At 36.5% G+C, this 27,463-nt stretch overlaps 1 long non-coding RNA gene across 1 annotated transcript in view; it reads left to right on the top strand.

Moving 5' to 3' along the window:
* The first annotated feature begins 1,945 nt into the window (after positions 1-1,945).
* Positions 1,946-27,463, top strand: part of LOC144365549 (uncharacterized) — a 37,380-nt gene continuing 11,862 nt past the window's right edge. The window contains exon 1 of the long non-coding RNA XR_013424096.1: positions 1,946-2,062. This is a non-coding gene — a long non-coding RNA (uncharacterized LOC144365549). The remainder of the gene's footprint in view (positions 2,063-27,463) is intronic.

The raw sequence follows: 27,463 nt of genomic DNA on the forward strand, positions 1-27,463 counted from the left end.
TTTCTGGGGCATAATAGTCATATTAAGCTTATACAATTGCTGTAAATACTTAAGAGAGTTCATTTGTAAGCATACTTAGAAAACTCCCAACACATAGTGAATGCCCAATAAATGTAAGTTATAATTATTATATTTTCTTTCACATTGTAAGCTTGGTTGCCATTTATATTTTTTAAATGATAGACTACAAAGTTGACTTGGGAGCTCCATTTTGGTGGGTAAAATTTGAGAGTGAAAAGCCCAGTTTTAGTGTAAGTCAGAAATGGGTATTGAATTAAGTCAGATGAAGCAGTCTTCACTATGTAGCACCAAAACTCATACTCGGCTCTAGAAAATTGGCACAATTTCAATTTGAAGAACCTGACAGATTATGTTACTTTGTACTAAGTGCCTGACCACAAGCTTTTATCTGGGGGATGAGTGTGGGAAGAACTGGTTGTCATGCATAATCACTTAGAAATGATTCCCTAATTTTCAGCCACTATCTACATCCCCAACCTGCAGCCCTATGCTGTCTTTGAGTAGCATTGTCTCTTGGGTTCAGCTGTGTGGCTGCATCTCTCCTTGGTGGGAGCTCCTTCCATGTGTGTTGTGAGCTGGAGCTTTCTTTCTTTCTTTTCTTTTTTTTCTGTTCATCATTGCATGTTTTCTATCAGCTCTTCATCTTACAGAAATGTAGAAAAAATCGCCTGTTAGCTAAAATCTCCCCCTATCTTTTTCTTCCTCCTTATGGATTTCCACTTATTTTTTTAAATGCTTCATTCTTATCTTTTTGTGTTGTTAGGATGAGGGAAAAAAATCACATGTACACAGTCACCCTTTTGAGCCAAAACCCCCCAATTTTTTAAAACGTTTTTACAGCCTGAATTTTGAGTTAATTTCTAAATTGAAAATAGTCTGTTGATTCCACTAACTTCATAGTCAACAAATGCAAAAATTCCATTCTTAGTCTTTTTGGTGTTTGCAGTAGTAGTGCCATTTCATTTCCCTTTCTAAAAAATACTAATTTTGTCATTATTTATTTAGAAATCCAGCTTATTGTAGAGAAATTGGAAAACTAGAAACCTCAAAAAAGGTAATGTCAGTCATAGTCCCATCACACTGAGAATATTATTAGTTTCCAGCCTATTTTTAATTTTCTTTTTAAAATCTTCACCTTCCCTTCTCCAAATCTGACTCTACTCATTTTACAGATTTTGCAATCCTAATAGCCAGCAACAAACTGGCAAAGAATCTACCCAATGTAATTGATAAAGGTTAAGGACACTCATGTCAGTAACTTTCCTCATACTTCAGATTATTACAAACCAGGCAGTGATAACTATCTTTGTAGCCAATTATTTGTGCATATTCTTCTTAATTTCCTTATTTTCTTGAGGTTGAGACAAAAGAAAAGTTGGAGCTCTTTAAAAGACTTTCCAGGGCTGGCAATGTAGATTATTGGTAGAGTGCTGGCCTAGCATGAGTGAGACCCTCTGGGTTTCATCCCCAGCACTGGGTAGGGGGTGCAGGGTGTAAAGTAAAAGACTTACACACTGGCAAACTGCCTTCTGGGACAGTTATATCATTTTAAGCACAACCGGTGATGATTGATATTCTGCTTTACTCTTATTTTTAGCACGGGCTATTATTGTTATTTTGAAAATTTTTTATAATTTCATAATAGTGTCACAATATGCTGATATCTTTTAAAATAAATTTAATGGATATCTGGTAACTTTTTTTTCTTTTAGCAAATTGTTCATATTTATAGAAAATGTTTATTGGTTTTTTAAAAAAATTTCCACTGATTTTTATTAAGAATCTAATATGTTCCAGGCACCATTGTAAGTGCTGGATCTTTAGGAGTAAACAAAACATAATCTTTGCCCTTGGGCTTATTTTAATGGGAGGGTCAAGGTAGATAATAAATCAAATAAACAAAGTATTCACTACCTCAGATAGTGATAAACACAATGGAGAGGATAAGTGGGTTTGTGGTGGGGTTTTCTGAGGACCTCCCAGGAAGGCTACAATTGAGCAGATCTGAAGGTAGTAAGGAGTGGCCATGCCTTTATCTAAGGTAAGAGCTTTCAGGCAGAGGGACTAGCATCTGCAAAGACCCTGAGGTGGAAGTGTGCTGTCACAGTTAAGGAATGTCAAGGAGGCCAGGGTGACTAGAACAGAGCAAGTAAGGAAAGCATTAAAAGGACAGATCTGAGAGGTAGAGGTACATCTGTGTGGGGGAAGCAGATCATAAAAGCACTTAGAGATAACCATTGCAAGATCTTTGGCTTTAACTGTGAGGAAATAGTAAGTTCATGAAAGGATATGAGCAGAGAAATGACATGCTATAACTAACGTTTTTAAATGATCTCTTTGGTGGCTGTGTGAATAATAAGCCTCAGGGGACTAGGGCAGAAGAAGGGAGACTCAGGGGATTATTTAATAATTGAGAAGGCAGATTGTGGCAGCCGAGCCCAGTGTGGTTGTTATAAATGTGGCAAGAAGTGATCAGATTCTGAATATCTTTTTGCATCTGTACCTAAGAATAAGAGTTATACATCCATCCACCTTCCTGTCTGCCTACCCATCCATCATCTCTCTGTCCCTCCATCCATTCATGCATATATTCTCACTGTAAGTTTTAAATTTCAGAATGTAGATTTGGAAAATGTGCTAAAATGAGATAGCATGGAAATTGTGTGTTTCTAAAGGTTTATAAAACCTTGCTCATGTGACCCTCTGGACCCTATACTTTTCTTGTAGATAAGGCTTTGATAGCTTTTTAGATATATTTCATCATCTGAGTTAATATTGATCATTTGTGTTTTTCCAGAAAATAATCTATTTCCTTGAGAAATATATTGCTTTGGGTTGCATCTAGTATTGTTCTAATATCTATGTTTGTATCTATGTACTTCTCCTCATTTCTATTATTTATTTTTATCTTTACACATTTTTGTTTTGTCTGTCTTTTGATTTATTAAACTAAGTAGTAACCTGTTGATTCTATCTATATTTTCACCAAGTAATATATTAAATTTCTTTATCCCTTTTCCCTTTTTTTTCTATTTTTTAGGTCATTTATTTTTTATTTCTTTTAAAATTATTTCTTTCTTCTTTCTTTCCTGTATTCATTCATTTGGTCGCCCTCTCCTGATTTCTTGAAATAAATATTTAGTTCATTTTGTTTTCTTGTGTACTGAATTTGCCTCAAATAAATGCTTTAGTAGTGTGGCATTGTATTGATATGACATATCCTTATTAATTGTTCTTTTTTTAGTTCCTGTAATATGAGATTTGTACTAACAGCTATTTGTTAATGGTTTTTCTTTATTCCAAAAGGTTTGTTTTTCAGTTTACATTATTGAAATTATCTTTTAATAACAAACATTTATAGTCAAAGACTATGTCTTCTCTGATTTCTGTTTTGTTAGAATTTATTTCTTTGAAAGTTAATGATGCATATCAGTTTCACAAATTCTCTATGAATCTTTCATAGAAAATATATTTTCTATTCTTTGAGTACAAATTTCCATTTGTTTATTGATTTATAAATCAACTATATTTTAATTAAATTATTATTACTTTAGTATAATTTTTCCTTGACCTATATATCAACAAGACAGATATACTTATGTCATCCACATTTATTGTGTTGCTTATTTATATTTTAAACTTTATATATTTTATTTGAAACAGTTTTATGACTGTTAGTATCTCTATAGGTTTTGTACTTCATTAATATAAAATAATCCTTTATTACATTAAAATCACATTTAATGTGTTTTTTGCCTTAAATTCTATTTTGACTGACATTAATATTGTGTAGTCACTGTTTTGTTGAATCTTTCTGATATAGTTCACATACGTGTAAGACCCCATCACTTGACTGCACCATTAAACTTCAGTTTTATTACAAAATAACTAACATGTTAATATCGAGAATTGATTTTTTTTGCTTTAAAATCATGTTATTTTACATTGCATATATCATCTACCTACTTTACATTTTCAGAATTGTTATAAATTTTATGTAAATGCAGCTGATATGTTATGGGTTGGATGTGAGGTATCCCCCAAAAGCTCACGTGTGAGACAATGCAAGAAGGTTTGAAGGAGAGATGATTAGATCATAACCTTAACCTGATCAGTGAATTAATCCCTGATGGCATTAACTGAGTGGTGACTGGAGGCAGGTGAGGTGTGGCTGGAGGAAGTGGTTCATTAGGGGCGTGACTATGGGTATGTAGTTTGTATCTGGACTGTGGAGTCTCTCTCTCTCTCTCTCTCTCTCTGTTTCTCTCTCTCTCTCTCTCTGTTTCTCTCTCTCTCTCTCTCTCTCCTTGCTGATGATCATGTAAGCTGCTTGACTCTGCTCTAGCCTCACCTGGAGCCCCAAGGAATTGATTCAGATTTCTGTGGACTGAAACCTCTGAAACCTTGATCCTTCAAATAAACTCCTCCTTTACAATTGTGCTGGTTGTGTCCTTTGGTCACAGTGGCGAAAAAGCTGACTAAAACATGATAAAATGTCAAAATGTAGGTTTGAAATGGAAAATAAATATGAAAAGTGAAGATTATTTTGAAAAATTTGACACCATACATTAAAATTTCAATGGTGAAGATAAATTCAACATTTTTGGTGCGAATTTCACAAAGACCTTCTGTCCCAACCACTTTTGGTAAATAAAAGTCACTCTACCATAAGAAATTTGAATGATAATGTGTTCACAGATAGTTCCTAGGGAATGCAGCATGTTTTAAAGGGCTCAAGCTTCTCCAGGGTTATTGTGTAGTTTATTCTCTGTGTGTCTCCTGACACCTCTCACTCAGATCCCTGGCCTGCCTTTCTCTGATCTACACTTTGTGCTGGACCATTGTTTTCCAGTTTCTGATGGAACTTAGCCCACAGGAAGTACAGTCAAGAGATTAAGGGGCAAGAGGAGGGCTGGGGTTGTGGCTCAGTGGCAGAGTGCTCGCCTAGCATGTGCAAGGCCCTGGGTTCAATCCTCGGTACCACATAAAAATAAATAAAGATATTGAGTCCAATTACAAGAAAAAAATAAATATTAAAAAAATAAAGAGGCAAGAGGAGAAGAACACTGGAGTCTCTTTCCTTCTTACCCTCCCCGTCCTTGGGCTTCAGCAACAGCACTGCCTGCCATTCCCCTCCAGACCTAGTGTGATAGTGGTGCTCATCAAGGGGGTCACAACACCCCTGCTGACCTAGCCTGGCCCACACCTCTAATATCATTTTTCACCAACTTCTCTTTAGGGGAATCATCAAAGTGGAAATTCCCAGGGTCCTGATTGAACCAGATGTGATACATCTGGATTCCTTTTTGTAAGCAAAATAAAACAACGTCTTTCCCTTTTCTTTTTCTTTTTAAAAGGATTGGTAAGATATCAGGGTGTAGAGAATAAATGGAAAGCTTAAGATTGAACATAAGTTACAGTAAGTTCCAAAATTTGTCAACAGACACCATGATGAAGTTCACACAGTGGGAGTGATTTGTCTCTCAGGTTTATGCCCCCGATGTAATCTTGAACCCTCCCAACATAATTTTATCTCTGACTTAGCATTCAAAGCCGTGGAGAGGCCCACCATGTGCCTGTTCCTGGTGGCAGAGGGAAGGGATCTTAATCATTTGACTTCTGAAAAAAGAGGTGCCTACAGAAAATTTCGGCACCTAGGAAGGAGAGGTGGATATCAAACAACAAGAAATGAGGAATGCCCACTGGAGATATTAGCCATAATGTCATCATAATATTTAACATACATTGTATTAATGCTTATTGTAATGCATTATAAATTAAAGTGTGACCAAGTTAAATGACCTCTTAATTATGTAATTATTTGCTCTTTCATTTATTGATTTCTCCTTTTCTGTGTCTGCTTTTGAACAAGAATTGTTGGTTAAGTTGTCCTGAATGTGTTCCTTAAGTTTCATTTCTATCAACCCAGCATATTCCATTCAAATAAAGCAAATATCCACATGGCAAGGAGTTCAGAATATTATGAATCAGATTCACATATAAATATGCTGTTGTTAGTTTTTTCAAGAAAATGTATTGCCAGAAGCTGTGGATAACCCTCATAAATGAATTCATTCTTGATTATCAGGATACTAAACCTCTACTAAAAATCAATGTTAATTCAAGAATTCTCAGCTCAAAATGCAGCTTGTTCTGAGCACAAGGAATTGTGTGAGAGAGGGAGAAAGGAATGATTTGTGATCCGAAAAATATACTTTGACAGCTTCAGCCCAAAACACATACAAACATTTCCACAGGGGCCTTAAAGGCGACCTTGGTAAGGAAGGGAAAACAATCCTCACCTGGTAAAGCCAGGGTGCAAAACTCCACCCAGGAAGATGCAGGGCTGATATTTAAGAGGAAAAAAAAATTGGATTTTAACAAGAAAGTACTTTGGGCTTTTGAAAATGCAGTATAAAATGCTGGCATCTTTGCATACATACTGGAGAATTTGGAGAGTAGTTATTAGATGGTGGTACTGCCCCAAAGACTGTAAAAGCAATGAGAAGATTCAGCTCTTGTCAAAGGGCACACTGGTCCCTGCTGCCCTAAAGCTAAAGACTGTCATTGAAACAACTCTCCAAAGGCCTCCTTGGGAGCTGGTTCTGGAGCTGGTCCTCGGGGCATAATTATGAGATTCCTGAGCTTCTGTGCTACTGTTAGCTAGAAATAAAGGTCATCTAACAGTTCAGCTAGAAATCTCTGTCCTGAGTTAAGTACGAAGGATCAAGGATAGAGAAGGCCTTGTGCTTCAATTCACAAACTTTTTTCTCAAAAGAAAGGTCTGGTGGAAATCACTCCCCTCTTCTCTATTGTTTAATGAGTATAGAAATTGGATGCAGATATCTGAAGGCAACAAAAGAAAACTTCAAGTTTGTGTTCAAATCAGAATACATTCCTAAGAGAATACAGAAGCTCTAAGTAAAAAAGCCATGTAAACTGTGGTGCATATTTCTCTAACTTAAAAATAACATAACTAAAAAATAATAATTGCTAGTCATTATGATTGTTATTGGACAAGCAGGATTATGGGATGCAGTGCCGTTGGAATTAGCTAGAAATGGAGTCTTGGCACATTTAAAAAACTTGAATTGAAAGATTATCTGGAGTTTTGCTTTCTTAGTTTTAAAAAGAAAGTATTTGATTGAATATATGAAGAGAAAGACTGATCTTTGCGGTATTTCTGGCTTAAAGAACCAAAATCCATACTCTCAAAATTGATTTGAGTTTCAAAGACTTTCTTATTGCTCAGACACTCTTTTAGCATGTCATGGGCCTATTAGAAATCTTTTGAACTATCACAAATGAATGTCTGTCTAGTGCATTCAATGTGTACTTCAGTGTTCTCAGCCATTAAATTATAGGGCATGAACTCAAAAGCTCACAATGTTAAAATCACATAGAACCCAACCTTGTGGAGAACAAAGATTCCCAGGCCAGGAGGTGCAGGTCCTGACTTTCCCAAAAGTTAATCTGGACCTTATTGAAGTTGACTAAATGTTACGTATCTCCATTTTCTCATTCTTCATATCTAACACAATAACTGCCCTTTTTGTCTCATAATGCTTCTGAACCAAAAGCATGTGACAATGGCTACAAACATCTAAAACTTTTAACACATTTCTATTTTCTATATTGGGCTCAAAAAGGCTCCAAAAGGGTGTGTATGCATCCTTCTCATTAACACTTGTACAACCCTGTATTTTTAGCTACAGTTTGTGCTTCTAACTTAAAGATACATTATACTGACTCTAACCAGAAGCAAAATGCTGTTTTTTTTTTTTTTGAAGGTTCTCCCCGCACCCCTGACATTCACAGATGTGTGGGAAGAAGCAAATTACAAAAGGAAGAGTAATATTATATTTTTCAAATTCTTGAAAGAAGAGGAATTCCACTTTAGGGCCTTTAGAGTAATTGACAAAATTCTAGGGTTAATGTACTTCATTGAACCTCTGGAATATAACAAAACATTTTAAGCACACAATGATACTTGAAATAATATATTTGAAACATACAAAATGTTGCTGGCTTATTGAAAAGAAAATGTAAAGGATTAAGTAGATACATTAAAGACAGGAGGTTTGGGTTTTACTTGTAGGTTTCACTTGCTGTAAAGTGAAACCCTGACATGTATTAAAAATCTTGATTCCTACAACTGTTGAAGATGCTTTGTGTCACTTCTTCTTGTATTCTCCTTAGCCCCTAACTCTGAGTTTCTGCTGCCACCATCAACTCTGTTTTCAAATTTAGACTTCCCAGGAGAGGACTGGTTGGGTTCATCAGTCTGCTCAGTATTCGGTGACCTTCTAGGTCTCAAAAGAGGTCACTTCAGAGGTTACTGGCCAGCCAACTGCTGTTCCAATTACTGTGGATGTGGTAGTGGTGTCAAATGATGCCAATCGCACCCCTAAGGGAGGATTTCCTTGCACACAGTTTATGTAGAATGTGCAGGAAACACTGGTAGGAAGTGAGGAGGTGGAATAGGAAAGGAGAGGCAGCCAGCAAAGGGAGGAGTATCACATGTCCTCTATCAGGCACTGGGCTGAGTGGAGTTCAATCCCACAGGGAGATCCTGGGAAATGGCATAAATATGTCCCCCAGTGTCATGCCAAGGAAACGGGAATATTTATATACCAATTCCCCTTAATTGTTGGTTGAGGGCTTCTAGAAGGGAGGTAGAAGAGGGGTGTTCATGATCTCCTACTCAAGTGTTCCATCTGTCAGGCAAAGGGATGCAGTTGAACTTGCAGTTGAAAATACTGGAGCACAGAAATGTTTTCTGAGAGATCTGGATGGGGCACCCAGCATTTAGTACACATGGTAACTGGTGAAGAGATCACTCCTTGCGACCGTGTCAATCAGCTTTCTGTTACTTTTACAAGTACTTGAGATAATCCATTTATAAGGAGAAAAAGTGTATTTTGGCTTATGGTTTCAGAGATTTGTCCACAGTGTGTCGGCTCCATGGCTTCTGGGTCTGTGGTGACACAGTACATGGCGTTGGAAAGGCCTGTTGGCCTCATGGCAACAGAGGAGCAAAGAGAGAGAGGAAGGGGCCCGGATGGGATCCTAATCTCTTTCAGGGGAAAGTTGCCAATGACCCACCCTCCTCTACCAGGCCCCACCCCTAAAGGTTTCACCACCTCCCAAATGTGCCACAGGATGGTGACGAAGCACGTGGACCTTTTACACACGGGCCTTTGGGGGACACTGATCCAAACCACAGTGGCCACTTTCCACTAGGAAGGCTTTCATATGCAGGCTTCATGGCTTGTCAAATACCATTTTTATTACAGCAGCGATTCAATTTAAATTTTAAATTAAATTTAATACAAGCAGTACAACATATTTGTGTTTGACTTTTGGGCAACCTTTTAAATGCCCGAAACCCTTCCATTCAACTGAATTTAGATTTTTGTACATTAGTCAATAAATTAATATTTGGCTTTTCTGTGGTGATTCTGGGAGCTAATCAACAGCTCAGTTTGGGCAGCACTGATATCATTGTCAATTAGTTGAACTGGGTAATTAGATTAATATTTTATTTTGATTTTTGCTCCAAATTGAATAAAAAATAGAAGTGCTAATATTAATCATGGGGCTTTCATATGCTTAATAAAATAATGACAAAGCTGAAAACCATAAAGCATGGCAAAAAATATGTGAAATCTTTAGTCATGTTTGAACTTAAGCTTGTTTCTCAATTTCAAGAACAAAATGAATAAGAGTGACTAAGCACAATCCAGGCGTGGGCAGGAGGATCACAAATTTGAGGCCTGCCTGGACAACTTAGTGAGACCCTGTCCATAGAGTTTTAAAAAGGGTTGGGATAGAGTGGCTCAGTTTCCAGCCTTGGGGGGGGGGAATGACACAAGGCACCAGGTCCTAATTTGAACATGAAGTATGATTAATATTTGTGTAATTTTTGATTTTTGAAAATTAGCACCCTACAATACATACATCCATTGCTTCATTTTAATGTTTTTCAGATTTTGCACATGGTGTTTCAGAAATGTTTCATCTGCAGAAATTGGAGACTGCATAGCAAAACTACTTTATTTTTTAAAAAATGTAAATGTCATCTTTCTAAGATAAAGTTGAGCGCTAGTAGAGATAGATGACCTGACCAGGTTCCCATGCATTTGAACTCACCTCCACCCCACTCTTCACCAAAATGTGATCTAAGTTTTGTTAGTCCTGGCAAGTCTTAAGGTCAGGCTGGCCTACAGCCTCCAATAAGAGGTTCAGTGATACATTGGGGTTGAGCACACACGGGACCAGAGGACACAAGCCAAGCCATGTGAGCAGAAAGTCTAAACCCAATGTTTGGAGAAACACTAGCTGACACCTATGGGCTATGAGGAATTCATTACAACACTCAGAAATACAAGCAAATAACTAAAACTTGATTGATGGGTAGATCTGTTCAATTTGTGAGCAAACCAAAAAAACTCAAGAGTGATCTTGAAAGAGCATTGTGCAAACAAATCCTCCTAGTAAGCCAGCTGCTTGTGGGTGTGCATGATGGGACACAAACAGTGGATGCCACAGCCAAAGAAAATCCCAGTATCTTCTTTGCTCTGAAGTATGTCCCATAGTGTGTGTGGTATCCTCTGCAGGTGGATTAAAGGCTCTATTTGCCCTTACATTGTGGTGTTGGCTGAGGTCCTACAAACAAGAAAGGCAAACTCATACCTGAGGGATGTGTGTGTGTTGAGAGAACAAATCTCTGGCCATGCCAGAATAGAAGAGGCCAATGTAATTAGTTAGTGAGGTTACTGGTGTCAGCTGTCCAAGTCATTTTATCTGCTTGGTTGGTTAGTATCTCTTCTACAATGGATGGTCTCTGGTGAGTGCTGGTGTGTGATATGTGCATCTTCACACTTGATGCCCATTTTCATGTGTCTGTCCACACCCCTCTAGTTTAGAGTTCATTGTACTTACCTTTCAATTTTTCTTTTTCCGATCACCTGACTGACCACTTTTGGGGCTCTGTCCAAAAAGCTAGACTATTTTCTATCGCTTCAAAATTACACACCGTTACGGTTTAGATGTGGTGTCCCCAAAATCTCACATATGAGATATGCAACAAAGTTTGGGGAAAAAAATGATTGGACTATAACCTTAACCTAGTCAGTGAATTGATCCCTGATGAGATTAACTGAGTGGTAACTGGAGGCAGGAGGGTTTCATGGAGGCGTGGCTATGGAGTATATAATTTGTATCTGGAGAGTGGAGTCTCTCTCTCTCTCTCTCTCTCTCTCTCTCTCTCTCTTTCTTTTGGCTTCCTGATCATCATTCCAGCTGCCTCCCTCTGCCATGCTTTTCCACCATGATGTGCCTTACCTCGAACCCCAAGGTATGGAGTCTGCTGTCTATGGAGGGAGCCACCTGAAACAGTGAGCCCTCAAATAAACTTTTCCTTCTCTACAATTGTTCTGGTTGGGTCTTTTAGTTTGCAGCAGTGAAAAGGCTGACTAAAACAGAAATATTCTCTTTCCATCTGAATTAGATATATAACTAGGTGCTGAGAGCATTTATATATATTTATATTCCTATGTTTTCGTTTCTATCTTTTAATGTCATATTTTTTCTTATTTATTTTGTGGCACTGGGGACCAAACCCAGAGCTTGTACATGTTGGACAAGCACTGTACCACTGAGCTACATCCCAATTTTGTTTTTGTTTCTCTTGAATAAATATAGAAATGGAATTGCTGGGTCTTATGGTAAAAGTATCTTTAATTCTGTAAAAAACTGACAGAGAGTCTCCATGGTGGCCGTGGTATCTTGCAGTCTCACTGGTAAGGGATGAAAGTCAAGACCGTGCTGGGTCTTTTCAGTCTCTCAGTTTTCGACATTTATATCTGGATGTGTTGTGGTATTCCACTGTTGTAAGTTGCATTTCCCTGGGAACTAATGATGTTGACTGTCTATTCATGAGCTGAAATGGCCATTTATACATCTGCTTTTGTGATATGGGTGTACCAATCTTGTCTGTTTTCAAAAACTGGATGAGTTTTTACAAAAATTCTTGAACTGTGAGGTTTCTTTATACAGTTTATGTATCTGACCTTTGCCAGGTAAATAATTTACAAATATTTTCTCCCACTCTGTAACTTGCTTTTCATTTATGAATGGTTATTATTATTATTATTATTATTATTATTATTATTATTATACCAATCTCTTAAGGAACAAGTTTTAATTTTAATGAGTTAAGTTTATCAAATTTTCTATTAATGTTTTATGATTTTTGTGTCCAACCTGAGAAAAGTCTGCCTACCTGAAAGTTGCAAAGATTTTCTCTTATGTTTCACCTAGAAGTTTAAGTATTTTAGGCTTTATGTTTGGGTCCATGTTCCATTTAGAGATTGTGTGTGTATGTGTGTGTGTGTGTGTGTGTGTGTGTGTGTGTGTGTGTGTGTTTAGCATGAAGGAAATATCAAGATGGATTTTCTTTATATGAATGGTATTTGTTCCAGCATCATTTGATATAAAGAGTATCTTTTTTTCACAGTGAGTTACCTTGGCACTTCCATCAAACATCAATTCTCCCTGTATGTAAGGGTCTCCTTCTGGACTCTATTCTCCTCCTTTTGTATATGATTCTTCTATGCCAATACCAGATTGTCTGGATTACTTGCATTTTAGTGTCTTAATTACTGTAGATTTAAAATGTCTTGAAATCAGTTCTCCAACTCTCTTCTCTTTCAAAATTGTTTTGTCTATTCAAGATCTTTGCAATGGCTGCACCAGAAACTCTGCCAATGTTTTGATTGAGATTACATTGAATGTACAGCCAATTTGAGTAGAAATGATATCCTAACCATACTGAATCTTTGAATCCAGAAACATGGGATGCTGCCCCATTTATTTAGATATATTTAATTTCTCCCTACATGTATCAGTGCATAGCTCTTACAAATAGTTTTATTAAATATATTTCCAGGCTTTTGATGTTTTTGGATGTTAGTTTGAATGAATTGTTTTTTTCATTTCATTTTCTAGTTGCCTTTTGGTTATATATAGAAATATATTTGATTTTTATATTTTAGTTTGCATTTATATATTAGTTTGCAATTTGTGAAATTCATTTCTTAGCTCCTTGTTACTCTGCATGTTTTTTTTTAGCATCATGTTATTTTACTTATTCCATTTCAATCTGTGTATCTTTTATTTATTCAGTTGTTTGTTGGTTTGCTTTATGACACTGCTTAGAACTTCTGATATGATGTTGAAAAAGTGATCTGGCCAGCAGAGTAGAGGAAGGGGAATAGAGAGAGGGAAGAAGACTGGGAAAAGGAAGCACTGGGGACTGAAATGGAGCAAATTGCATTCCATGCATGTATGATTGTGCCAAAATGAACCCCACTATTATGGTATGACTATAACACACTAATGAAAACATTAAAAAAGAAGTGGTCTGGGCAGACATCTTTTTTTTCCCTAAAGAAAAAAACTCATTTTTAAACCAATAAATATAATGCTATCAGAAGTTCTTATAGATATCCTTTGTCAGGTTGAGGGAATTCTCTTTTATTTCCTATTTTCCAGTACTGGGGATTGAACCCACAGCCTTGCACATATGAGGTAAGAGCTTTCCCACTGAGCTACATCCCCAATCCTTTTAATTTTATTTTGAGACAGGCTCTTGCTAAGTTGCCCAGGTTTGTCTTGAATTTGTATTCCTTCTGCCTTAGCCTTCTGAGTAGCTAGAATTGCAGGCATTTTTATTTCTTTAAAAAATTGAATGAGATAGGATTCATATAACATAAAATTTAAACTATACAATCCAATAGTGCTTCCCAAATTTGTTGAGTTGTGCAATTATCACCAAAATCTGAGTAGAACATGTTTCACCTCTCAAAGAAACCAAGGACCCATTATCAGTCTGTGTCTGTTCTTTCGCAACTCCCCTCATGCTGTGGCAATCACTAATCTACTTTCTGTCTCTATAAATTTGCCTATTCTGGACAGTTCACATATATGGAAATAGATATCATGTGTTGTGTGTTCTGACTAATTTCTTTAATTTAATGTAATGTTTTCAGGGTTTATGCATTTCATCTTTTTACTGCTGAATAATAATAATAATAATAATATTCAATTATGATACATTTTATTCTTTCTTTCATTAGTGTGTTGTTTCTTCTTTTTAGATATTATAAATAATCCTACTATGAATAAGTTTTTGATTTTTTATTTCTCTTATGTATATTTACAGGAATGAATATATATATTTACCATAGGTCATATGGTAAATCTACATTTAACATTTTAAGACCTGTAAACCTGTTTTTCAAAGAAGCAGAACCATTTTCCATTTCTACCAATAATATAAGAAATCTCCAATTTCTCCACATCCTACTCAACACTTATCATTGTCTTTTTGATTACAGTGGGTGTGAAGGGGTTCCTCATTGTGGTTTCAATTTGAATTTCCCTGATGAATTTCTTAGTGTGATATTCTAAAGATAAATGAACTGCAAAGTTAATTTAAATGTAATTAATTAATATTACTAATAGTATCAATACTATCATTATAAGTTTGAAACTATTTCTATATAGGAAGGGGGAAAGCAAATAAGACAATTTGTTAATGTTTTTAGGAAACAAGATTTGTAAATTTGAATAAAAGGAGATAAAGAAAATTAGAGACATTAAGGGGAGAACCGTGTGCTATATAATCAGGATTGAAATATCAATACTAAACTATCAATTTTTATGTTAAACTTTGCTCCTTGAAATTTTCCAGAACAATGGCACCAGAATAGCAATATTTGTATAAAACACCCTCATTCTGGTTTAGGTATGTTTTGGAACTGAAAGAAATACTAGCTGCTTTATACTTACATAGCTGAATAAGTACAAAGTGAGTCTTGAGATGTCTTCATGTTCCAATAAGCAAGAAAGTGATCAAAGACCTGCGGACATGTCAAGAGAAACTCAGAGGCCAATTGAAGAGGCTTCCACTGGCCAAATCTGGATCAATCTTAACCTTACAAAAAGGTTCAACTCTATCCATAAATCCGAAGAAAAAGAGGGACAGACAGACTTGCCTCATTTTCTGCATTGAAGGTGCTTTATGCACAAATCTTCATTCTGAAAATCAGCAGATGATGAGGGAAAGCTCTTGTAATGTCAGCTAGTAAATTTAGAAGAAATGAGAATTAGAAAACCATCATTTTGCAATTCCCAGTGATGTAATTGACTTACGCTAGGATGATCCATGGATGCTAATGGCTAAAACCATTAGGTAAAAGTTCGTCATAAAGAAGGACTGTCTCCTGGTGCCTAAATATGTCCTCATTGCTGATTCCTAAAGGAAAAATGAAACTTCCCATACAATGAAGGATCTGGTTGTCTATCTTTGACCAAATTAAGTTTCACTAACATTCAAATGATTGTCCCTCTTTACTAGTGAGAAACCTTAGACAAATTACTTATTTGTACCTGTGTGTAGTTGATTTCCTGGTCTTTCAGTCTACCCCTGATGCCCCTTTCCTTGGGACACAGATACTATGTGGCACTGAAGTGTCTCTTTTCCCTATTCTGAGGATATTCTCATAATTACCAGCTGCCCCTAGGTTTCCCCTGATGTCTCGTATCAATGCCTTTCCCAAGCAGGTGTCTTTATCCATCTTCTTTTCTAAGGAAATGAAAATAATTATAATGATTTCTCATTAAGCAAGATGCTAAATTTTAGTGATGTATATAAACCTGTATCTGTAATGTATCTGTTTATATACATATATATGACTACATATGTATAATCCTGTCAATCTATTACTATCTACATATATATACATATATATATATATGACTTTTAAGAAATGTTTTAGTTATAATTGGACACACTACCTTTATTTTATTTATTTATTTTTACATGGCGCTGAGGATAGAACCCAGGGCCTCGCACGTGCTAGGCAAATGCTCTACCACTGAGCCACAACTCCAGCTTCTGTATATGACTTTTTAATCAGGGAAGTATGTTCAACTTTTAGAAATGCCTTTTCACCGTTTATTGAAATGATTAACCTACTAATGTGATAATTATGTAATAATAGGTGTTCTAATTTTGAACTATCCTTTGGATCCCAGGAATGAACCTTATTTGATCATTGTGTGTTAATCTGTTAACTTGCTTATGCATTATGAAATTCCTGTACTATGTGTAAATTACATATTGATCTCTAGTTTTCTTTTTTGTAGTTTGTTGACCTCACTATCAGAGTCATTCTTTGTCTCTCTTTCCATGCTTCAGATCACTTAGGTTTGGAATAATGTGTTCCTATTCCTAGGTGTTTTGAATGAAATCATTAGTGAGACTGATAGAGCCTGGTGTTTTTGTAAGGGGTTAATCCTTGATAACCTTCTCAATTTTCTTTGCTGGTACTTGGTCTGTTTGTTTTTTAGAGGTCTTTTCTAGGGTCATATTTCACTAGAAACTGATTTATTTTAATCTAGATTTTCAAGTGTATTTTTAGAATTTTGCATCAAGTATATCTTTGTTTTTTAATGTTTTTATTAGTGCATTGTAGTTATACATAATAGTGGGGTTCATTCTGACCTAATCATACCTGCATGGCACATATTGTGCTCCATCTCAGTCCCCAGGGCTTCCCCTTTCCCTCCCCTCCTTCCTCTACTGGTCCTTATTCATTGTCTTTTTTTTTTTTTTTAAATTGGTGGTTTGTAGAATACATAAAGGTGGAATTCACTGTGCTCTCATAATAGTTTTGGTTGCCTTTTAGTCCTTTCTAATTGCTGATTTTGTGTAGTTATGCTTTTCTTACACTTCCTTTAAAAAAATAAAATGGGCTATCATTTTATCCATTTCATTGATATTTTTTCAAGTGATTAGTTTGCTTATATATATATATACATATATATATACATGTACATACAGATATATTTAGAGAGAGAATTTTTTTAATATTTATTTTTTAGTTTTCGGTGGACACAACATCTTTATTTTATTTTTATGTGGTGCTGAGGATCAAACCCAGTGCCCCACGCATGCCAGGCGATCCAACTACCGCTTGAGCCACATCCCCCGCCCAATATATTTTGTTTCAAAATCATTAATATTGGCTTTTGTCTTTAATGTTCTTTTTCTGTTTTCCTTAGATTTATTTCTTATTCATTTTCTTGACTTTTGCTTTACATGTGAACTCATCTTTCTTTCTTCTTGCTTAATAACTTGGTTACAGCTGTGAATTTTTCCTCAAAGCACTGATTTTAGACCTAACATGGATTGTAAAGCTTAGTGTTTTATAAATCTTTCAATTTCAGTTTTTGTTGCCTTTAAGCCAACTTTTTAAATAGTGCAAATGTTTAGGCAGTTGAGATTTTGTTTTCTGTTTTTAAAAGATCAATTCTACTTTCTTTGGATTGTAATTTGAGGACATCTGTACTGTATCAACTTAAATATATTAAGAGTATTTTGTGATCTAGCATATGTTGAATTTTTGAGAATGTTCTTTGGCTAGGTAAAGATGGAATATTTTACGTTTTCAGATAAGGGATGTGATATACAGCTTTAAGAGAGATTATATGAATCACAAAAATAATCCTATCTTTACTGTTTTTACTGTTCACTTAATCTGTCGTGACAAGAGAATGAGTGAACTTTCCCAGGTTACTCCTGCAAGTCTCTTTTTTCTCCTTGAATTTTACAAGTTTTTGCTTTAAGAATTTTCACGTTAATCTTCTTCTCATGCTCTTCGTCCCTACTCTGTTCTTAGTTACTCTCCTTATATCAAAGAAGACATTTGGCATTTGTTTTTTAGGGATTGGCTAGCTTCACTTAGCATAATCTGCTCTAATGCCATCCATTTCCCTCCAAATTCTATGATTTTGTCATTTTTTAATGCAGAGTAATACTCCATTGTGTATAAATGCCACATTTTTTTTTTTTATCCATTCGTCTATTGAAAGGCATCTAGGTTGCTTCCACAGTCTTGCTATTGTGAATTGTGCTGCTATGAACATCGATGTAGCAGTGTCCCTGTAGCATGCTCTTTTTAGGTCTTTAGGGATAGACTGAGAAGGGGAATAGCTGGGTCAAATGGTGGTTCCATTCCCAGCTTTCCAAGAAATCTCCATACTGCTTTCCAAATTGGCTGCACCAAGAGAGGTGGGAGGGAAAGGGAAAGAGAAGGGAAATTGCATGGAAATGGAAGGAGACCCTCAGGGTTATACAAAATTACATACAAGAGGAAGTGAGGGGAAAGGGAAAAATAATACAAGGGGGAGAAATGAATTACAGTAGAGGGGGTAGAGAGAAAAGAGGGGAGGGGAGGGGAGGGGAGGGGGCATAGTAGAGGATAGGAAAGGCAGCAGAATACAACAGACACGAGTATGGCAATATGTAAATCAATGGAAGTGTAACTGATGTGATTCTGCAATCTGTATACGGGGTAAAAATGGGAGTTCATAACCCACTTGAATCAAAGTGTGAAATATGATATATCAAGAACTATGTAATGTTTTGAACAACCAACAATAAAAAAAAAAGAATTTTCATGCCAGGAGCCAGGAGCTGTGGCACATGGCTATAAATTGCAGTTACTTCAGGGTTGAGACAAGGAGAATCACAAGTTTGAGGCCAGCCTTGGCAACCTAGCTAGACACTGTTTCAAAAAATAAATAAATAAGCAAACAAATAGAGGACTGGGGATGTAGCTCAATGGCAGACCATCCCTGGAGTCAACCCCAGTACTGCCCAAAGAACAAATGAACAAACAAATGAAATTGCCATGGCAGATAGAGACAATATGGAGAAAGGGACTCTCACACCATTGGTGGCAATATAAACAGAAAGTAGTAGATAGGATTTTGAATGTTCCTAACACAAAGAAATGGTATAGGTGACAAATATGCAAATTACCCTCACCTGATCATAACACATTGTGTATATGTATGGAAATGTCACACTGTACTCCATAAATATACCCAGTGATTTTGTGTCAGTTAAAAATAGCAAATATTTTTAAAAGACTTTTTATGCTAGGGTCTTTGGTTTTGACAATCCATGACAGATATTCATTGTAGATTGACTCTTTTATTATTATGAGGTAGACTTATTTCTTACATTTAATGTCTTTTTTTTTTGCTGTGAATTCATCTTTGACATTAATAATGTTAATAATTAATAGTTAACCTTTTTTGATGATATGTACCTAGTATTTAACTTTACTCTAAATCTCTCCCTTGCATGCAACAAATAGTTGAGTTTGTTTTTCTAAACCTATTAGAATATTTTTGTTTTCCTAAATCTATTAGAATATTTTTCTTTTCATAACTGATTTTATCTCATTTACATATATTGATATGCAGATATGTTTGGTCTCAGTTCTCTTTTATGATTTCAGCTAGTATTGTTTTCTTTATTTTCTGTTTGTTAAATCATCTATATATTAAAAATTAAATTCTTATACTTTTTTTCTGATAGTTCAGAGATTTATAATGGGTTGTTAGGTTCTTTAGTGTGTTTTTTTCTTTTTAGAATTTTAAATAATATATTTAAGCTTTAATAATATAATATAAGCTTACATTTTTTGATTTATCAACTTTCAGTGGTACCCACTGACTTCTATGAATGAAAGAATTAATTTATGTCTATTCCCACATACCTCTCATCCAACTTCTCATTATAATCGGTTACATTATTTTCTTGAGTTTTACTTATTAACTATAATTTACACAATTATATAATTGGCTTATTTTCTCAGACTGTCTCTTTCCTTGTTTTTCAAATTCTCTGAATGCTCCTTGGGTTAACAAGTTCCCTTTCCCTCCCTCCCTTTCTCCCTTCTTTCCTTTCTTCCTATTTCTCTTCAGTGAGGTACTATAACTTGATGACCATGAGCATGAAGTCTGCAGGTGTTCTGTTTTGCTTGAATTCTGTCATGAGCTATGACCCTGGACAAATAACTTACCCTCTCAGTGCCTCAGTTTCCTCCCTTGTAATGGGGGTTGGTGGCAATGTCTATCTCATTGGGATATTAGGATTGAGATAAAATTTGTAAGGGTCCTTGAACAGTTCCCCAAAAGAGAAAATACTAAGTGTTTATGCAGATAAATGAAACTGTGATCGTCTGCTACACAATCTCAGTTTCTTTGTCTCCTTTCCACCCTATCACACTCCAGGGCTCTTGTAAAAATGTCATGTCTTGGTGTTTCTCACTCAGCACCACGTTCCCTGCAGCTGGCAGTTCAGAACACTGCAGGGATACTCCTGAGCAAATGAGGATGTGCTGTTCCAGCTGAGGGAGCACTGATTGAGCCTCCAGGGCCACATGCTGCTTTTGGGGAACTTGGTCTACTGCACAAGATCTGTCATTTGGTTCTCCTCCCAGTCTCTTTCAATTTGGGCCAGAATCCTCTGTCTCTAGCAGTTGTTTTGCATAGTTTGTGGTTTCAGGTTGTGATTATTTCCCAGTTTCATTGGAGATGAAGTCTTTGTCACTTTTTTTTTTCTAATTATGCTTCTTATTGTTTAGGTTGGCTTCAGGGAAAAGAATAGGACCAAAAATATTTTTACTAGGTCACCTAGAAGTAGAAGTTGAGTCAACTTGACTTAATTTTATTAAATCAAATTTTATTGTTGTTGTTGTTGTTATTATTATTATTATTATTTTTATTATTAATATGTGTGTTTGGTACTGGGGATTTAACCTTGGGGCTCTTTACCACAAAGCTACATTCCCAATCCTTTTTAAATTTTTTGTTTTGGCTAAGTTATCCAGGCTGACTTGTGATCCTCCTGCCTCATCCTTTAAAATCACTGGGATTACAGACATGCACCACAGTACCTGGATTAAACCAAAATTTAAATTGCTATCCAGAAAATATAAAAATATGTTTGTTTTCTATAAATTAAGCTCTTGTTTTTCATGAGTCAGAGACATGTTTTATTTTAAATCTACACATTTTAGAGTAGCAGCTAAAAACTTTACTGAATTAATATAGTCACCTAGTTACACAACAAATTACACAGAAAAGCTGATGCAATAGCTCTGTCCCCACCTCCCCCAAGTTTCCATTTCCTCAGCCCCACTTTCCAAGAGAAATAGATTTTACTTTCTCTTTTGAGTTCTGTCAGCTAGCTTGATACATATAAACCCATTCCTGGTGATTCAAATATAACTTTTTTTCCTGGTTAATTTTGCAACACATCAAAAAACAGAATAACAAATTGGCATGTTAGGACATGCTTTCCTGGCCCAGTCACAATTCCTCTGATAGAGTTGCACTGTCTGAATTTTGCATGCAGCTTCATTAGCTTAGACTCAAATAAGGAATCCTTATGGCTTGCTGTCAGAGTAGAGTTCCCCCGCTAGGGTAGAACCAATTCATGCGATCTCCAGTAAATGGAGGCAATTTTTTTCTTCAGTCTCCACCAAAGCTCTGTTTCTGCTGTCATCCTTCTGTGTTTAAGTCAGACTTTTTTCCCCACACAGATTGACTCATTTTTTTTTCTTAAAGATGCCTGAATTCAATGTTAATTTTTTTAAGGGGCCTTTGATTAGTGTTTGGTAGTTTTTCCTAATGCAGATTCATGTAGGCTTTTTTTTTTTTTTTAATAACTCAGTGGAGAAACTTGACCTGAACTGATTTCAAGGTGTATTGATTCACTCAAGTGTTTAATCATGAAGTGTGCATCCCATCCTATTGGAATGATTACGTAACTTAATGTATATGCCTTGTGGCCTTTCTAAAGTCTGACACATTTCTGGCCCTGAAAACTTTGAATAAGGAACTGTTGACTGGTATTCCAAAAGTGGAATCTTATTAGTCCTGGAATTCTCTGCTTGATTAAATAGTTGAGCCCTGTTGGCTCACTACCATCTTAGAAACCTATTTGTGTCTGTTAGTGTCCAATCAGGAGAAATTTGCCATACCATTTTTTAACAGAGAGAATGTGATCTAAGACCTTAGTTAAAGGATTGTTAGAGAATCAAAATGCAGAAAAGTGACGCTGCAGAACCTTTAAAACACACAAACTTGCACAGACAGAAGTTTCCTTAGCTTGGAGAGTGAGGAGGGGGAGCCACTGCAGCTGGCCCAGACTCTCCCTTCCTCTCATGACGCTGGCCTCGTTCCTGGAGTCAGAAGTTAGACCTCCTGAAGGCCAGTAGATCCTAATGTTTGAGTCAGAATACCAAAGGCTTCTTGAATCCGAATAAAACCATGTTTAAAAAAAAAAAGAAAGAAAGAAAGAAAGAAAAGTAAAGAAAGACAATGCTGTGTTTATGTAGAGGTAGTAATGGCAGGAAGAGTGACCACTCTGAGGCTGGAAGAACAAAGGGAAGAGTTTGGAAGGTTAGAACTGAGAAAATGGGGTGGAGACACTGAGAGGATGGGATCAAACCTGTGAGGAGGGGACTGCCTGGCGGGGTCTGGGGGCAAGTGAAGTGGGTGGTGCTGGGAGCACCCGGAACTGATGAACTTCTCCAGCTGCCACTGACAGGTTGAAGAGCAACATTTGGGGTCCTGCTGACAGGAGAAAGGAAGTCCCTTCTTCCTCCTCTAGCCTGCCAGTCTCCCGTTAGTGCCCTCTATTAACACAGCCTATCAAAGAGCCAGCTGGCCAAGGAGGAATTCAATTTGCAGATTTTTTAACCAGGCTTCCAAAGCAGAGTGTAGAAGGATGGTTTTGGAGCTGACAGGCAACAGCTTAAAACAGGCATAGCATTCATATCCAGCCTTCTAAACATATTTGAATTTTCTTACTGTGGTAATAAAAAATATAAACAACTATCCCTCAGTCAAGTTTTCACCTGCTTTCCCAAAAAGGGGGAGATATAAAGTCACTATAACCAAAATAAATCATAACAATGTATTTAATATTGGTGACTATCATATTGTGTCTCTCTAGGGTTATATTGCTTCCTCCTTAACTCATTTCTAGTCCTATATGAAATTTCTGTAATACAATGACTAAAACTCATCACTACCAATGTACTCTTTTCAGAATAATTAAGGCAAAGAGAAGAATGGAAAAAAGAAATATATATGTATCATAATATACATCATATTTCCTATAATATATAACAAAACAAAATCAAAATATGACATAATGTGGTGTACTATAGGCAGTTTAGCATTATTATAATTTTTTCTTATGAAGCAAAGAAGAAAATATGGATCAATGTTATAGTTCTACGTTCATAAGATTGTAGAGATATTCACAATGTATTTCTTCCACTAAACATTTCATATTTCCTTTGCCTTCAGCCAAGGCTTCAGTTGGCATAAATCCTTTACCTGGTGAGGTGACCCACATCTTCATTATTAAAGTATATGGATTTTTATGGGAATACCTTCCTTCAGTTTTTCTATTTTTCCAGTAAATTTTCTGTTATTGGAAATGAGAGTACTAAGAGTCATCTAGAAGAATACTATGTGTGGGTCATACATTGTCCTTCCTGCCCCATTTTGTAGCCACACTCACCTTCCTTTTGGTATAGGAATTCCAGTCAATTAGAATGTCCCCTTTCTTTGGCTGCCAATTCAGTGGCATAAGGAAGCTCAAAATGACCACACAGAATCTCAATTTCCAATTCAGTGGGATAGCAGTGTCCCCTCATAGGAGCATTCTTTTAAGGCTTCTAGATCTGTCGAATTCAAAATTGGGAGAACAGAAGTCAAAAAATCTCTCAGGGTGTTATGTAGAAAGAAACCACTCTCACTTCTATCCTTGATGATTCCATCCGTTCTGACTATGGGAGGAAACAGCCCCATTTTGGCTATTGAATGAAATCTTCTATGTCACCTATAAGGGAGAAATCAAACATTTCAGGATATCATCTCATAACTGCAGTTATAACTGAATCTTCAGCAGGTCATTCTGTTATTCTGTTAGATTCATCATTTTTGGGTGGTGGGGTACTTGGTGCTAAGTCCCACCCAAAACACAAACTCAGGTTTATTTACTTACTGTAGCAGAAGAGAGTGCACATATTGGAGAACTATGGGTATCTCACAAGGGGTGAATCAGGGAAGAGTATTTGTGGAGTTGGGAGAGCTGATGTTAGTCATAAAATGGTCTTGACTGGGACTGATCAGAATCTGTCAACCAGCCAAGTTGCTGGTCCAGTCACTGCTCTTATCTCTAACACACAAGTTCATGCAGAGTTACCATTGGGTCAGTTGTCAGTGTCTTATCAGGGAACACATGATTCTAAATGAGCTGTGTTGAAACAGTATGAGTTGACCTTGCTTGTCTTGTGCATCATAGGAGAGTTTACCTGCCCTGTCTATCTTAGTATAGGATCCGAGTCCAGTGTTGCAGATCATGGGCTTTGCTTGAATTCTTGGGATCCCCAGGGTCATGGCTTCCAGCAGGATGGTAGTTTATTGTTATTGTTGTTGTTTTTCTTAATCATCCGTCTTTCAGAAAGGGAGTCTGATAATCTTCGGTGGACGTGATCCATCCAGATCCACACTGCTCTTTCAGAAGTCTTAATTGAATTGAGTTTTCCACGGGATTGTTTTTACACTTGAGTCACCAGGCTTTCATGTTCTTTGTTGGATGACCCCTTGTTGCAGCGTGTGGCATGACCAGCAGCTCTGTAGCACAGAACTCTAGAGATCTTACCATGTGGCTTCTGCAATGCAGATAATACTGAGATAAGCATTGTTATTAATCTTCACAAGATACTTCAAAAAATTACAAGACTTCCAAAGAAGACATGTCTCATAATCTGTTTGGATCTTCCTCAGATAATCAAGTGACTTTTCCCCTTAACTTGGATATGGATTACTCAACTTTGCCAGTGTCCCCTATCTAGTGACTGTCAAGGGTAAGGATCTTAGGAGAACTGTAATTAAAGGCCAGGAATGCCTGTAAACAAGTTAGAATCTTAAACTGAGAGAGAAGAAAATAACCAAGAGGCTAAGACCAAAAAATATGCCAGCAAGTGAAAGGCAAACAGCGCCTTTTGGCATCTGGGGGGTCTTGTTTTGATAGTCCTGGAGCCTCAAGCACACTGGGGGTGACGTTGGAGAGGCAGAGAAGATTGCTCTGCAAATGAGACTCATTACAGCACTGCCCTCTCCTTTGAGCCCACTCAAAATTTGCAGCCAAAAAATACACAAATGTGGTATATACTATCCCTCAAACTCAGAGAGGCCCAGGTTTGGCGCTAAGAGATAAGAACTAGCGTAGCAGATAGCTTTCTTGAATCTCAACACTTTTTGAGAGCTTAAAGAGGTGAATTTTATATAAATATATCAGGATGTTTCATTAATTTGGTTGCCTTTTAGTTTCTTTAAATTTTTTTTTAAATTATTCTTTTAGATACACATGGGAGTAGAGTGTATTTTGACATATTATACATACATGGAGCACAGCTTACCATTCTTGAGGTTGCACATGATGTGGAGTTACACTGATTATTTATTCATATATGAACATAGGAAAGTTATTTCTGATTCATTTTACTGTTGTTCCTATTATCACCTTCCCTCCCTTCCCTTCATTCCCCTTTGTGTAATCCAGTGAATTTGTATTCCTACCCCCACCTTATTTTGTATGTGCATTCATATATCAGAGAGAACATTCAGCCTTTGATTTTGGGAATTGGCTTATTTCACTTAGCATAATAGTCTCCAGCTCCATCCGTTTACTGGCAAATGCCATAATTCCATTCTTCTTTATAGCTGAGTAATATTCCATTGTGTATAAATACCACATTTTCTTTATCCATTCATCTGTGAAAGGGCACTTAGGTTGGCTCCATAGCTTAGCTATTTTGAATTGAGCTGCTATAAACAATGATGTGGCTGCATCAGTATAGTATGCCGATTTTAAGTTCTTTGGGTATATACCCAGGAATGGGAATACTGGGTCACTTTTTGTTCCTTTTTGATAAGTGCATTAAAAATAATTCCTCCCAATGTATGCTAACAGCACAAAGCCCTTACGTTCATAACTTCACTTACCACTGGTCATATTAGAAAGAAGTAAAATGAGGGATATTTTCAGGTTTATCCTTAAGCATCATTGACTGCCTCTGGAAACAGATCTACAGTTTACAAACTCACACTAGTGTCTTTGCTGATGTTCACTAAGAACATCAAGACTTTCCCAAAGTTGGTCTGAAACTACTTATATCAGAATTACATCATGAGCTTAGTGAAAACTCAGACTTCTGGGTTTTATGCCCAAACTTCCAAATTGGTATTTCTAAAGGCAGGATCCAGGAATATTCAAATCGTTAGGCTTCCTAGGTGATTCTCATGCACATCACAATTGAAAGGCCACTGCCCTACCTACATTCATTAATTTTAGATTTCCATTAGATATGTTTTACAAAAAGAGGGTTTTCTTTTAAAGTGCTTTTAAAAGATATTTTCCAAATAATATAATGTGATACTTAAGCAACTCTACAATATTAAGTTCTTAACAAAGTGTCTGGCCCATTGAACTTTATTAATAACACCTTAATGAAACAGCTGTGTGAGTAAACATTTAAATTTCCTTAGATAGGCTTCTAAAAGCACCATGGAAGGAAGATTCACAGGTAAGAGAAAATTTTAGAATTTAAAGGAATAAAGGTGCTGGGAGATTGAAGTCCTAAATGAAGCTATCCTTTTATACTCCCCCCCCCCAAATACAAAAACAACTCTTATTGGGCATTTCTCATTAGTCACATTAGTCTACTAGTCTGAATTCTGTTATAAGTGGTAGGCAGACAAACTAACTTAAAAATTCTTTTTGTCTTAGCTCACATAATAAAAAAGTCAAGTTGGTAGGATCCAGGTGCACATGGGAGACCCTCAGGAATCTGTGCCTCCCTGACTCCCTGATGACCCTTGTGTTCTCCTCATTTGAGACAGGTTTTGACAGTACTGCAAAAAGATGTCCACTACCAAGCCCTGACTGAGAGCACACCAGTTTCTCAATTCCTGAGAACAAGCTTTCTCTTTCCTGATAATTCCATTAAAAACCCACAACTGATTATCAGAGTCACAAACACATTGATCAGAAGGATGCAGAACTTTCTCGGGCTAGGAGTGGGTCAACCCCACCAGAATTGCCCAGAGTGTGTGGGAGGGTGATTTCTTAAGGGAAAACCAAGGGACTTTTTTTTCACAAGGGAAATATGAATTCTGGGCAGGTGGAAACCACAGCTACACTGAGTAGGGTGCAATTGGTTTCCATCTACCCTTCTTAAGACAAATCTTTAGATTCTTCTTGCAATCTTTAGAATCTTCTTGTTTCAGTAAGACATCTCTAAGTTCTTTTGCCTTCGCTGTGGACAACCTTCATACAAAGCCTTCTCCCCCCCCCCACTTTTCTGTTCATTGCCTTTTATAATTTGACTTGATTTTGATTTTCTCTTCATTCTAGGACCAGAGATGAAGAATAACTAGAACTCTTGGAATGCAAAAATTTTTGCTTAGCTTTTCTTTTACCTTTTTTTTT

Source organism: Ictidomys tridecemlineatus, chromosome 7 (assembly GCF_052094955.1).
Source record: "Ictidomys tridecemlineatus isolate mIctTri1 chromosome 7, mIctTri1.hap1, whole genome shotgun sequence".
NCBI classification, from domain to species: Eukaryota; Metazoa; Chordata; class Mammalia; order Rodentia; family Sciuridae; genus Ictidomys; species Ictidomys tridecemlineatus.